This window comes from Pan paniscus, chromosome 8, assembly GCF_029289425.2.
Source record: "Pan paniscus chromosome 8, NHGRI_mPanPan1-v2.0_pri, whole genome shotgun sequence".
NCBI classification, from domain to species: domain Eukaryota; kingdom Metazoa; phylum Chordata; class Mammalia; order Primates; family Hominidae; genus Pan; species Pan paniscus.
The window spans coordinates 19,645,826-19,661,389 of NC_073257.2; the positions used below are offsets into that span (position 1 = coordinate 19,645,826).

Consider the following 15,564-nt stretch of genomic DNA (forward strand, 5'->3'; position numbering starts at 1 on the left):
TGAACACGTAGACTTTTTTATTGTTATTCCCTAAACAATACCGTATAACGACTATTTACATAGCACTTGCATTGTATTAGGTATTATAAGTAATCTAGAGAAGATTTAAAGTATATGGGAGGGTATACATAGGTTATATGTCCATACTATGCCATTTTATAGCAGGCACTTGAGCATCTACGGATTTTGGTATCCACAGGGGACCTGGAACTCATCCCCCAGATACCAAGGGACCACTGTAGTTTTCTTTAATTTTTATTTCAAGTTTGGGGGTACATGTGCAGGTTTGTTACCTAGGTAAACTCGTGTCATGGGGGGTTGTTGTACAGATTATTTTGTCACCCAGCTACTAAGCCCAGTACCCAATAGTTATCTTTTCTGATCCTCTCCCACCTCCCACCTTCCCCCATCAAGTAGACCTCAGTGTCTGTTGTTCCCTTCTTTTTGTTCATGAGTTCTCATCATTTAGCTCCCACTTATAAGTGAGAACATGCAGTATTTGGTTTTCTGTTCCTGCATTAGTTTGCTAAGGATACTAGCCTCCAGCTCCATCCACATTCACACAAAAGACATGATCTTGTTCTTTTTTATGGCTGCATAGTATTCCATGGTGTATATGTACCACATTTTCTTTATCCAATCTGTCATTGATGAGCATTTAGGTTGTTTCCAAGTCTTTTCTATTGTGAATAGTACTGCAGTGAACATACGTGTGCATGTGTCTATATGGTAGAATGATTTGTATTCCTCTGTGTATCTAGGCAGTAGTGGGATTTCTGGTTGAATGGTATTTCTGTTTTCAATTATTTGAGGAATTGCCACACTTCTTTCCACAATGGTTGAACTAATTTACATTCCCACCAACAGTGTATAAGTGTTCGTTTTTCTCCACAACCTCATCAATATCTGTTATTTTTTGACTTTTTAAAATAGCCATTCTGACTACTGTGAGATGGTATCTCATTGTGGTTTTGATTTACATTTCTCTAATGATTTACATTTCTCTAACGAATATCAAATGAATATCAAAGTGTGATATTGAGACTTTTTTCATATGCTTGTTGGCCACAAGTGTCTGTTCATGTCTTTTGCCTACTTTTTAATGGGGTTGTTTCTTTCTTGTAAATTTTTTAAAATTCCTTTTAGATGCTGGATATTAGACCTTTGTCAGAGACGTAGTTTGCAAATATTTTCTCCCATTCTGTAGGTTGTCTGTTTACTCCGTTGATAGCTTCTTTTGCTGTGCTCTTTGTTTTTTTAAGCCTATCTTAATATATTTTCTTAGTATAAATGAATAAATGCCTTAATCAATATTAGCATAGAGAACACTCAATAAATGGTAGCCACTAGTAGCTTTAGGTGTAGAAGTATTTAAAATTAAGGATTTGCTTGTTGATTTCACATGTACATAATGTAATCATACCTGGGGGCCATTAAGCTCTTTTAAATTCTCTTGATATCCAGGAAAAACACATTTATATACCCACACTAACTCAATTTAGATGTGTTAACAAAAAAAAGAAAAAAAGTGAATTTCCCTCCAAGTACTATAAATGGAGCCATTGCTTCCCCTGAATTACTGGGAGAGCCAGCCTGATTCTTGGCCTGGTTGTGTTACTAGAGGCCAGATGCCAGAGTCCCAGAATAGGTCACTTGGCCTTGATATACCTTGTTCATTCCCTTGATAAACGGAAATCACAGCCAGCATCACCTACGACAGAATGAGATAATGTCTGTAAGGCATACTCTACTCCGTGCTAGACCCAGCCCAGCCCCATGCCCGCAGAAGATGACAAACAAATATTTCAAACCTATCTGAGTTCACTGGTACAGGTTAAATCTGAAAGGAAGCCTCACAGAGATTTTTCTTATTTAGTTCATCTGGTGTCAGCTCAAGGTTCCACACTGTCCTTTATAGATGGATTCGCCCTATAGAGTTGGGGGATCACTGAGCTTGCTCCGCGATTTCTGGTCTTCCCATAATTGCTCAAGGGCTTTAAATCATTAGCTGATCTTAACAATTAAGGATGAGGGAAAAATTTCAAAGCCTCACAAACACCCACCCAAGAAGAAACCACAGGAAGTTAGAATGAAATGTTCATTTTCAGGCTAACCAGGAATTTGCAGTGCCAGGCAGAGAATTAACAAGCAATCATTCGGCCAGAGTTGGAACACATTATTTGCAAACCAATTTGAATTTGATGAGGCTGGGTGGATAATTTTGAATGAAATTGGACCTGAATATTTCTAGAACTTAAATGTTTCAGCGAATGTGGTTGCTCAGATGTTTATGAAAAAAAAATATGGGACATGGGTCTTACTTCCTGTTACAATCCATGACTATCTGAAGTATGCAATGGGCTAAAGAGTTGAAGGAGAAAGGTATCAGAAAAGAGAAACAGATTTTTATTTCATAATAACAGAGAGGAAAATGAAGGTTGGTAGACCTATGGTCAAAATTAGGAGACTGAGATAATCACTCACAAAATGTGTGTGAAGCCCTCAGTTAATGCCAGTTTTTAGTAATAGTACTAAGCTCCAGGAAAAAGGGCTCACTTATTTTTCTCCCTACGCATAAAACCACACAGGTAGAAGAAGTGAGCGGAAAGAGCAGAGCCTATTGGAAAAATTAATTAAATTTCAATTATGTATTTTATATATAGCAAATGCATGCAAAAATATACCTGCATGTTTATTGCTATACAAACATACAATATATAAAGAATGGAAATGTATAAAACTATAAATATAATCTATACATATATATCTATGTATATTATCTGTGTTTGATAAATTTAATTTACATATGTATTCTATATGTAAAACATTTATATATATCTCTGTGTGTGTTTGTATTTTTAAGGAACATAAATGAGTCACAAGAGGAGTTTGAAGCCTAATTTAGCCATTTGTTTGCAAAAATGTTGCATGATCAATGTCAAATACCTTCTAGTAGGGGCCGGTGCTGCTTTACAAAACCGTAACTCATTCCATCTGAGCTCCCTTTGGATTCCCTGCTGAGAGGACAGAGGCTGGCCCCTAGTGCCTCTTCTCTAGTGATTCCAGTCAAGGCTGCGGGATAGTGGGAAGGTCTTCCCATGCCCCAAAGCGAGGAACAGACGTGGAGAATACATTTATCTGTGTATTGATTTGTAATACATAAGTCTTCTGAAGTTAGAAGAAGACACTAAATGCAGATTCTTAATGGAATCCCCAGAATAAATTATGAAGGGCATTTCCTGAAAGCAGCACAGATCAGAGTTCATGTAGCTTCCACGTCCATGAATCCTCTCTGTTTGTGTTTGCAGTAGAAAGAGTGGCTTGGGTTTTTCCAAAGCTGCATGATGCTGGTTCACATTCCCAGCAATGTGAAAGACTAGTTTTAAGGAGGGAGATAAATGGCTCAGGCTTGGGAGGCCTGGTCTCCTTCACTCCCCTAAGATCTTCTCACCCACCACATTTTCCACTTACTCAGGGCAGCTTCAATGTTCCAGGAAATCTCCACCCAGCCAAATACTAAGCCACCGAGTCACATCCCACACACGGCATAAAACAACATGCATATGTTACAAAGAAGTAGCCTGACCATATAAATAACACGAGTGAATAAAAATCCCCCAGCCATCAGGCCTCCTGTGACTGTTAATTTTATGTGTCAGCCTGCCTGGGCCATGGTGACCAGATATGTGGATGTTTCTATGAGGGTGTTTTGGGAGGAGATTAACAGTTACATCAGTGGACTTTGAGTAAAGCAGATTGCCCTCATAATGTAGATGGGCCTCACCCAATCAGTTGAAGGCCTGAATAGAACACAAAGAGGGACCTCCCATGAGCAGCGGGGATCCTGTAGCAGTCAGCTTAGGACTGGGACAGCAACACAGGCTTTTCTCTGGGTTTCTAGTCTGCCAGCCCCCCCGGCAGATTCTAAATTTGCCAGTCCCTATAGTCACATGGGCCAATTCCTTAAAATAAGTATTTCCCTTTCTCTTTCTCTCTTTACATATATTTATATGTAACTAGAATGGATGCACAGGCACAAGGAAAAGTTATACAATGATACCTGCTACAACACTGTAAGAGCAAAACCATAAACAATACAAATGTGCTTCAATAGGCGATTTGTTAATACATTTGGTTCATCAATAGAATGGATTAATTGCAGCCTTTAGAAAGGACAATGGCCATTGTTATGGTTTGGCTGTGTCCCCAACGAAATCTCACCTTGAATTGTAATAATCCCCATGTGTCAAGGGCAGGGCCAGGTGGAGATAATTGAATCATTTGGACAGTTTCTCCCATACTGTTAGTATGTAGTGGTGAATAAGTCTCTTGAGATCTAATGGTTTTATAAACAACAGTTCCCTTCACAAGCTCTCTTGCCTGCTGCCATGTAAGACATGCCTTTGCTCCTCCTTTTCCTTCTGCCATGATTGTGAGGCTTTCCCAATCATGTGAAACTGAGTCCATTAAACAAACCTCTTTTTCTTTATAAATTACCCAGTTTTGGGTATGTCTTTATCAGCAGCATGAAAACGAACTAATATGGCCATCTCTATACATGGAAAAGCAGTCATCATATATCGCTAAGTGAAAAAATTAGGAGTCAGATGCCTCTATATGCATGAAATGTATTTATATGTCATTTTTCGTCTTTAAGTAGGTGAGATTTGTGATTTTTTAAATGTTTCTCTTTTTGTTTATCTATGCTTTCTAACTTTTTGTTAATAAATATGCATCACACATAATAAAATAAGTCAATAAACTTCCTTTATATTAAGTGTTATATAAAAACAGACAAAATCAGCATGGGTTTAATGGAAACAAGGATCCGGCTAGGCTGGGAACTTCACCTGCCAAGCCTTTGCCTGGGACGTGAGGTCAGCAGCTGAGGCAGGTTGGGGCAGGTTGAGGATCCTCACCCTATTTTCGTATCTTCTTTCTCTCTCTTCCTATACTTATTCCCTCTTCAGGTGCCATGAGCTCCCCTGTCTCAAGGTTTCCACCGATTCAGGGAAAAGTACCTTCATTCACACTGAATGGTCTTTGAAGCAACTTGGACAGAGCTGGAGGACATTATTCTAAGTAAAATAACTCAGGTATGGAAAACCAAATATTGTACGTTCTCACTCATAAGTGGGAGCTAAGCTATGAGGATGCAAAGGCGTAAGAATGATATAATGGACTTTGGAGACTCAGAGGGAAAGGTGGGAGGGGGATGAGGGATAAAAGACTACGTATTGGGTACAATGTATACTGCTCAGGTGACGGGTGCACCAAAATCTCAGAAATCACCACTAAAAAAACTTATCCAGGGCCTGGTGTGGTGTCTCATACCTGAAATCCCAGTGCTTTGGGAGGCTGAGGTGGGGGGATTGCTTGAGGCCAGGAGTTCAAGACCAGCCTGGGCAACATAGCAAGACCCTGTCTCTACTAAAAAAAATTTTTTTTTAAATAGCCCAGCATAGTGGCGAATACCTGTAGTCCCAGATGCTCAGGAGGCTGAAGTGGTAGGATCACTTGAGCCCAGGAATTACAGGCTGCAATGAGCTATGATTGCACCACTGCACTCCACTCTGGGTGACAGAGTAAGACCCTGTCTCTAAATAATAATAATAATAATAATAATAATAATAATAATAATAATAATAGAATTCATCCATGTAACCAAAAACCACTCATACCCCAAAAACTATTGAAATAAAAAAGAAAAAAGTAACGTAAATGGAAATAAAATAATATAAAAACAAAACAGATATAAAAATAAAGCTATGTGAAATCAAAAAAAATTTACAAAAACAAGGCATACTTGTTAAACTTATTCTGCAGTAAAGTCATTTCAAAGACAACTAATTGTTTGAATCACAAATAGTGTCAATATACACTTCCTGTGCTATCAAAGTTAAAATAAAGTGAGTGAGATCTTCATCCCCCACACCCCGCCGAAAAAAAAGAATCCCTAGGGCAGAGCAACTGGGGAAAGAGCACCCCACTCTGCAGGTCCTACTGGGGTAACCTTCTGTTCCTTAATATGTTAGGTGGCTCTGGGCTCCATCATTCATTCATTCACTCTATGTGATGCAGTCCCTCGGGCTGCTGTAACGAAACACCATAACTGAGCAGCTTATAAACAACAGACATCTATTTCTCATGGTAATGGAAGCTGGAAATTCAAGATCCAGGTGTCAGCAGATTCAGTAATTGGTGAGGACCTGGTTTCTGGTTCATAAACAGCCATCTTCTAGCTGTGTCCTCACATGGCAGAAGGGGTAACAGAGTTCTCTGGGGTCTCTTTTATAAGGGCACTAATTCCATTCATGGGGGCTCCGTCCTCATGACCCAATTACCACTCAAAGACCTCACCTCCTAATATCACCTTAGGAATGAGGAGTTCAACACAGGAATTTGGAGGGAGACACATTCAGACCAGAGTCCAGGAATTTCTGAGAGCACACACAGAACCGCATTGGAAAGGGCCACTACGCAGCTACTTGGACATCCAAAGAAATCTCACCATGATGTCTCAATGGGAACATTAGGTTTTAAGGCATTCATTTCTTTCAGAATCGTTGATCTTTCATCTTTTCATGATACCAGAGGTTATAATTAAATCACAATAAACTTTCTTTACAGGTGAAAGTTTCAATATTTCCACCTCTCAAAATCCAAATTAAGTTTTTCCCAACTTTTCTTTCCTAACAATGAGAAGACCCATTCTTGGCAAGTGATACCATGTGGAATATCAAGGTGTATATATCTTCTTATGGTGCAAATTCCTAAGACCCTCAGTGTTTGGTTGCCCAGGGAAATGCAGCCTTTAAAGAGTTAACTCCTGCCTGTGGCTCTTCCAGAGAATTCTAAATCATCCTTGACCACATGCAGTGGCTCACACCTGCAATCCCAGCACTTTGGGAGGCAGATCACTTGAGGTCAGGAGTTCGAGACCAGCCTAGCCAACATGGCAAAACCCCATCTCTACTAAAAATACAAAAATTAGTCAGGCGTGGTAGCAGATGCCTGTAATCACAGCTACTCAGGAGGCTGAGGCAGGAGAATTGCTTGAACCCAGGAGGTGAGGTTGCAGTGAGCCAGGATCGGGCAACAGAGCAAGACTCCGTCCCCCCAAAAAAAAAAAAAAAAGAAAAAGAAAAAAGAAAGAAGAAAAAAAGAAATTTTAAAACATCCAGGGAACAAACAGATTCCTCTTACAGGTTAAATCCCAGACTTTCTTTTACCAGGTCTTGCGCTTTGTGGTGCGGAGGTAGAACATAAAGTCATCAGGGAGAAAACGCAAAGTCAGCAAGTGGTACCAACCTCCCCTTTCTCCCATTCTAAACTTCATGGCAGCCCCTCCCAATGTAGCATTTTTCTACTTTGTCTCTATCTTTCATTGTCAATACCTGTGCTCAGAGCAAAAACAGATTAATCAGTCATTTATAGAATGATAGGAATAAATGCAAAGTGTCACCTCTGTCAGAGCATCTGCCTGCTGTGCTTCATCATGGATGGTGATGAGGAGCCCTTCCTCACTTCTGAAGACCTCACCCCCTGTTCTTCTGGAAGGATGGGAGCCTCACACCACCCTTCTCTCATCTCTGAAGAAGGACCTCAGTTTACATTCAAGAGGTAAGAGAGGAAAAACATGGATTTCAATATAAAAGTTGTGACTAATGGTTTTTGTAATCAGTTTCCCTGATATTAGTCATGGAGTCTGAATCATATTTCCATGGGAATCCAAGTCAGCTGATTCCTGTAGGCTACGTTTTTATTTTATAGCTAGTTGTTATAATAGCATTGCATAAGCAAAAAGGAATAACCAGAGAAGGTGAGTCATGAACGTGAAGAAAAATCCCATTTTACGCTCTAAAACATCAGCAGAAGCTCTGATTCTCCCCTGAGTTTCCCATTTAAAAAAAATGTTCTTTTGCATGTGAAGCCTGATGTGCAGAGAGAGATTACACCGTATACTGAATAACACTTTAAGGAGTATTACGTATTAGCTGAGGGTTGGAACTTGAGAAGGGCAGGCACCATGGCTTCTATGTGCCCCCTTGCCAGCAAGGTGGCAGCACCAGGTGGACTGGAGGAAATGTGGCACTAAGAGGCTTTCCTATTTCAACACGGGAAGCTGAGAAATGCAAAGCCATCATAATCCATCAGGACCCTAAGAAGCAACCAGGACTCTTCAAGCCTCAGGGAGATTCCGGGGAAATGGTAGTTGGCACTGATATTGTTTGGCTCTGTGTCCCCACCCAAATCTCATCTTAAATTGTAACCCCCACGTGTGGAGGGAGAGGCCTGGTGGGAGGTGATTGGATCATAGGTATGGTTTCCCCCATGCTGTTCTCATGAGAATGAGGGAGTTCTCAGGAGATCTAATGGTTTAAAAGTAGCAGTTTCCCCTGAACTCTCTCTCTCCTGATGCCTTGTGAAGAAGGTGCCTGCCTCCCCTTCACCTTCTGCCCTGATTTTAAGTTTCCTGAGGCCTCCCAAGCCATGCAGAATTGTGGGTCAATTAAATCTCTATTCCTTATAAATTACCCAGTCACAGGCATTTCTTCATAGCAGTGTGAGACTGGACTAATACAGGCACCACTATCTAAAGAGCAAGAAATGCTTTGGAAACAAAGTTACCTCTCCTATGATATTAGCACATATGGTTGACCCTCATTCTGTGTGTATTGAAATTGAATTTAATTAAGTTGCCCATTTTCAAGAGTTTTCTGGGCTGACTGGGCCACCTATATTTCAAAAGGATGTAGAAAATGAACAAGACCTTGGATGGATTTTTCAGGGTGCAAGGAAATTTCATTCAAGCACTAAGTACTATTTTCCACAGAGGCACGTTGAGGCTGCCTTGGTGGGGTGAGAGAGGCTGAGCAGGTAAAGCTCTGGCCACGGTCTCTTTCCTTGGAGCCCACATCCAGCATCAACCAGAAGCTCCCCATGGTTAGACATGCTGGAATTGCAGTACATTTTTTGTTTGAATCAGAACTGCTGAAAGTTTGAAAGCCACCAGCCTATAGTGTCCCTAGATATTTCCTTTACAGTTCTATGTTTATTCATTTTCATGGACTGTTCACCTCCCAGTTTCTCCTGATGCCACTGTAAGGGATGAACATGGGGAAAGAAAGGACAGCAGCATTGGGAGATGTTTTGGTTGAACTGTGTCCTCTTCCCCAAAAAAGTTATGTTGGGGTCATGACCCATTCAAAAGTTGAACTTATTTGGAGATGGAGTCTTTACAGAGGAAATCAGGTTTACATGAGGTCACTCGTGGCCCTAATCCAGTGTGACTGGTGCCCTTATGAAAAGGAGAAACCTGGCTAGGCGCAGTGGCTCACGCCTGTAATCCCAGCGCTTTGGGAGGGCTGAGGTGGGTGGATCATGAGGTCAGGAGTTCCAGACCAGCCTGGCCAACATGATGAAACCCCATCTCTACTAAAAATACAAAAATTAGCTAGGCATGGTGGCACATGCCTGTAATCACAGCTACTCAGGAGGCTGAGGCAAGAGAATTGCTTGAACCCGGGAGGCAGAGGTTGCAGTGAGCCGAGATCGTGCCACTGCACTCCAGCCTGGTGACAGAGCTAGACTCTGTCTCAAAAAAAAAAAAAAAACAGGGAGGTGTGTGGAAATCTGGTCACTGATGCACACACAGGGAGAATGTCACGTGAACAAGAAGGCAGAGAGTGAAGTGATGTGTCTGCAAGCCAAGGACCTTCCAGGATGCTGGCAGCCACCGTGATCTGTTCCTGGAATAGATCCTGGTGGCTGCTGACAATGGTAGCCATGGAAGAGAGATCTGGAATGGATCCTCCCTCAGAGCCCGGAAAAGGAACCACTTTGATCTTAGACTTCTGGCCTCCAGAACTGTGAGACGATGAAGTTCTGTTGTTGAAGCCCCTAGTCCGTGGTACTCCATTACAGCAACCTGAGCAAATTACTACGGGCCAAAGGCAGGAAAGACATTGGTGACTCTTTATTACAGTGTTATCTCTCGAGCTGGGCCGTGTAGAAAGTGATGCTAACCAAAAAGTGAAGTTTGAGTTTTTCTTTAATATAAAAACAATTCCCCAAGTAGGCTAAGTGAACCTGTCTACGGGGGTCCACCAGGATTGCACAGTGGAGCACACCCACAAACAACAAACAAGGCGGGCATGTTCCCATGAGGTCAAACACCTGCTGCCCTCACCAGCCCGCTTGGCCTGGACATTGCTGGGCGGTAATGACACATGCTCTGAATGGCCGCTAGGAGAGCATTGATCCCACCAGATTCTCCAGAAGCTCTGGTTTTGACATCAGCACCTGTCTTAGAAGAGTACTGAATTCTTCCCTGCAGAGGAATTTGGAAAGACTCACCTGCTCCTTACTGGATGGCCTTAAAAAACCTTTGAGGTGGTAACCCTGCCTCCTTCTCCGGCACTTTTCTCACCTCTTCCGGGTCACATTCCACGTTTTCCCCCGCAGTGCCTGCCACATCTCTCCTACTTCCTGACCTTTTTGCAGGTGGCTTCTCTCTCCTGGAACCCCCTTTCCCCTCCTCCCTGCCACCCATCTGGCTAAGTGCTGCTTGTCCTCTGCATCTCAGGTGTCTCCTCGAGGAAGCTCCTCTGACCATCCAAGATGAGCTAAGGTCTCCCTTCCTTGAGCCCCCGTGGCACCCTGTGCTGGCTGCCCAAAAAAGCACTTGTCTACAGTATGGAAAGTGCCTGTCTGCCCTCTGGACCCCCTGCATCTTGGCATAGGACCCATGCCTGGCTCACTGTGGGTCCCCAGTGATCAGTGCTCATGTAGCACAGAGTCACCTCTGGAGGCACTTTATTACATAATTGAATGGGGCAAATGTCATTGTTAGAGTAGGCTATTAAAAGGCTGGTTAGAAGGTAATCAGAGTCTCAAATAAGATAATGGCAGGGATGATAGGCAGCAATCGATCCATAAGGAGAGATGTTTAGGAAATAGAATTGTCAACATTTAGCGACAGGACATGTGGGGTGATGGAGAATAAAGACTCAAAGTTTTCTAGATTTCGTGATTTGGGTCAGCCCATGGTATATAAAACAAATGAGTGAGTGAGTGAATGAATGAATAAATGAAGAGATGAATCCTCCCCGTAATGCTCCATTCTCTGGTGGCGAGTGAGGAGGTGAGAATTGCTATTGGCCTGGGAGGTAGATTATCTGGACTCCAGACCTCTCTCTGCCATAGGTGTGTTTTTGAGCTATGGGCAAGTCGTTGATAATATCTGAGCTCAGTTTCTTTATTTGGAAAATGCAAGGGTTGGGTGAGTTGTTGCCTGAGGTTCCTTTGAGCCCCATCATCCTCTCTCTTTCTCCCCTGCTTGCGGAGTGATTTGGGTTCTTATTTAACTTAAGCGCAATGGACATAGCTCTTCTCAAAGGGAACTTGGGAATCTTCTAGGATACAAGCATTTTCAAGCAGAATTGGGGCATCCCTAATTGCAGAATGTGATATCCATTTTTGCAATTAGATACTTTGGGAAACTTGGCTCTGAGGGCAGAGCTGATCTAAAACCCAGCACTCAGCAACATCAATCGCGACCTTGGGCTTACAAAGAAGAGAATCTGCAACTAGTAACAGTAATTTTTAAATAACCACGCTGAATAGATTTGTGTACACATCTGCTTTTCCTGAAGGGACCTGAGATGTGTCCTCAGAGAATGACACCAGCACCTAGCCAGCACCACTCACTCCGAAGAACGTCACAGCAGCAATGGATGGTGGGAGAAAAGTCTGCCATGGGTTTGCAGTGTCTTTTTCAGACCATCCCACAGAAACTTCTGCTCCTAAGTCCTAGCAGGGGAGCATGTGTTTGCAAGGTCCATCATCCTTTTTTCTCTTATAAGAAGGCTGAATTGAAACCTGCACAGCAGTGGGGCACAATGGCTCATGCCTGTACTCCCAGCAATTTGTGGGGCTGAGGATGCAGGATCTCTTGAGCCCAGGAGTTCGAGATCAGCCTGGGCAACATAGCAAGACTCTGTCTCTATGAAAATGTTTTTAAAAATTAGCTGGGGATGGTGGCACACGCTTGTGGTCCCAGTTACTTGGGACGCTGAGGCAGGAGGATTACTTGAGCCCAGGAGACCAGCCTGTCTCTACAAAAAATGAAAAAAAAAATAGCTAGGCATGGTGGTTCATGCCTGTCGTCCCAGCTACTTAGGGGACTTAAGGTGGGAGGGTCACTTGCGCCTGAGTTTGAGGCTGTGATTGCATTCACTTTAGTCTGGGTAACAGAGCAAGACCCTAATAAAAGTTTTTTTTTTTTTTTTTAAAGAAAGGAACCTGCACAGTGAGGTGCTCCATCACAGCCACACAACTCTGTCAACACAAACCAGCCTACTTAAGTCTCTTATTCTCCATATGTCAGACCCAGCATGGAAAGACACCCCTACATAGGGGGAAATGGAACCAAACAAGGAGCCACACAGGTGGGCAAGAGACTGCAGGGTTGCAAGGCAAGGCCTTTGCCACATTGACCAGATGGTAGTTTCCAGGAGGAGAAAGATCTGATTTGAAGACAAGAAGGAGAAAATGACCTCTTAAATTTGGGAATTGAAGACAATAAAAGAGATGTTAAATTATCTGCATTCTTGTAGAAATACAGTTCAGTGAAACAGTTAAGATCAAGAGCTGTGCCAACTATGGTGGCTCACACCTATAATCCCAGCAACTCGGGAGGCCGAGGTAGATTTGCTTAAGTCTAGGAGTTCAAGCCTGCAGTGAACTATTACCATGTCACTGCACTCCAGCCTGGGTGACAGAGCGAGACCCCCAATTCTAAACAAAACAAAAAAAAGGATCAAGGGTTCTGAAATTCATATCAAGGTTTAACCAATGTTGACCTCTATAACCTTGCACAGGAGACTCAACATCTCTCCAAGCTGCATGTTCTCACCTGCAAAGCATGAGAAACAATAGGAACAATCTCCTAGGGATGTTGCAAGATTCAAAAAAGCTAAGGATGGTCGAAGTGCTTACAACTATTGACCCCCATAAATCCTCAATCAGGGCAAGGAATGATCATCAGTCAAGGGGCATACACAAGTAAAAACAGAATCATCTTTAACCTGAAATTCCTCTTTTTAAATGGGAAACAGTATATACTTTTCTGGGTTATTGATTATGATTTCTATATTTTCAGAGCCCAAAATCAGATCAAGTGCTTTCTGAAGTTCACATTACTTCTGAAACAATGGAACAAAGCATTTTAAATAAATGCAACTCAGACAATTCAGAACATATGGTCGTCATAATGTGTGTCCGTGTTGAACTATCCCTGAAAAGAGCATGGAGCACTAAGCATTTAACAGTAAATGAATTACTCACAATCACATGAAAATATATAGACCAAGAAACAGTCTTGCATCGAACACCATCAGTGCCTTAAATTTAACTACTGGGGCCAACCTCTTGTGAACAGACAGATTTGCATCTTGTTTGTCTTACCTGCCTAGTACAAGGCAACAGGGTATAACTCAAGCCAGAGATTTATTTTGAATAAAACAATAACGAAAACTTGCTATCATAATCATTTCAGAAGGGGTGGCCCACCGCAACAGAATTCCCAGCTTTCTAGGTCACCCATTGTTCTTGGAGAGGTGGTGACCTTTACTGCATTTTGGAAAGAACAAGAAGTGTCCTCAATGCCAATTCTCAGACATGACAAAAACACTAGAAACAGTTTGTCAAGAGAAAAACACACCATGACATAAACATTTATAGATAAAGTTTTTGCTAAGGTTTAATATTATTCTAAACATATTTCAAGGGTTTCTTTTAAAATGTATGTTTGGGGGGATTTCTTTTCACTGATGTGTGCGGAGGCTGAGCTCCATGCTCACCTACAAGGGAAGAGAAGGAAAAGTACACTCTTCAACTTTCAGAACACAATAATAAAGCTTCGAGCATGGAATAAATATTGAAACGAATTTTCACACTGGGAAATCTACTCACAATAAGTAAGTAGGATGGAGAAGGAAATGAAAGGGCCCCATTTTTCAGCTTCAACACAATACGTACAAATCCTCAGGCTCACCAGATGAATCTTTGTGCAGACTGTGTCGCTTGGGTGTTAGCATGGAGATGACAGAGAGTGATTTTCAAAGAACATGTACAGCCTCTGCAGCCTAAATTGAGTGGAGTAAGATCTGAGTGAAAAGCAAGCACAGTCAATAATAGCCAGGGCCGGCCATCGATAGCTTCTCAGAGGAGAACCCAGCGGTGAGTAAGAAGTAGAGAACATTCTTACCTCGCTTAATCCTCCAGACCACGTTCCAGCCGTCTGCTGTGGAATTACATTCAAAACTAAAGTAGGTCATACAATTGTTAATGAGAACACAGGAACTTCAGGGTTCTAGAGATCTATCCTTCAGTTTCTTCTTTTGGAAAATGAGAGGGCTCTTAAGTGCTTCCCTCAGAGGATTTTTGCAGGGATTGAATGAGCAAGTCTGTACAAAGCACTGGGAATAGTGCCCGGCACAGAGCAGGAGGCTCTCCAGGGTGAGCGCTCCGTTTGCACTCATGGCTTTCCTTGCCACCCTGATTGCTGTTCTTCACCTCTCCCGGCCTCCTGTCTGCAGAGGGCTCGGTGACAGCCACAGCCAGAGGTTCCTAGACTTTTCTTTCTTTTTTTTTTTTTTTTTTGTTTTGAGATGGAGTTTTGCTCTTGTTGCCCAGGCTGGTGTGCAATGGCACGATCTCGGCTCACCGCAACCTCTGCCTCCCAGGTTCAAGTGATTCTCCTGCCTCAGCCTCCTGAGTAGCTGGGATTACAGGTGCACGCCACCACGCCCGGCTAATTTTGTATTTTTTTAGTAGAGACAGGGTTTCTCCATGTTGGTCAGGCTGGTCTCGAACTCCTGACCTCAGGTGATCTGCCTGCCTCAGCCTCCCAAAGTGCTGGGATTACAGGCGTGAGCCACCGTGCCTGGCCCATAAATTCACTTTTCAAAATAGCTAGGGTTCTTTTATTTCTTCAAGGCCAACTTTGTGTAGACTACATTAGCACATATAGGTAAACTGAAAACCCCACTGAGGAATGAGAGGTAGACTTGGTCATAAATGTCAGGGGGTACTGGAAGGCCCTGCAAGAGCTTCAGCAGGAAGGATCTGCCAAACCCAAGTTGATGAAGAAACCTAGCTATCATCATGGAAGTCAAGAAGATTTAATTAGGAATCCACACTGATTTAGCAGGACGCTGATCATGGCAGTCTCTACAAAATGGATCTGAAAATGGCTCTTCGTGTTTTACACCCCCGTTCCCACCCCCAGATGTCTACTGTGAAAACTGCCACTTTCCACCATCATTTGTAACACCTGGATTATCAGACGCTATCTTTTCTGAAAAGCAGCCTATATTTATTTCGGTTGAGTTTGGAAAATTTCTGGTGAAGAACTTTATCAATGTTGTCACCAGTATACCTTATCACCTTCAAGCAAATTGCCAGGCCGATAGGGTGGGGTGGATTACCCAGGAGCCCTCCAGCTGAGCAGCTCTAAAGTTGGAGGAGACTGGCCAAAAGACTCACCAAATTCTTATC

The 15,564-nt window shown here is 42.6% G+C and overlaps 1 protein-coding gene across 1 annotated transcript in view; it reads right to left on the reverse strand.

Annotated features, from left to right (window-relative positions):
• LOC117974491 (endogenous retrovirus group K member 6 Env polyprotein-like) overlaps positions 1-15,274 on the reverse strand; it is a 289,876-nt gene extending 274,602 nt beyond the window's left edge. Inside the window, exon 1 of the mRNA XM_063607248.1 lies at positions 14,273-15,274. The gene's annotated coding sequence lies outside the window, so the exon portion shown is untranslated. The remainder of the gene's footprint in view (positions 1-14,272) is intronic.
• Positions 15,275-15,564: the final 290 nt, after the last annotated feature.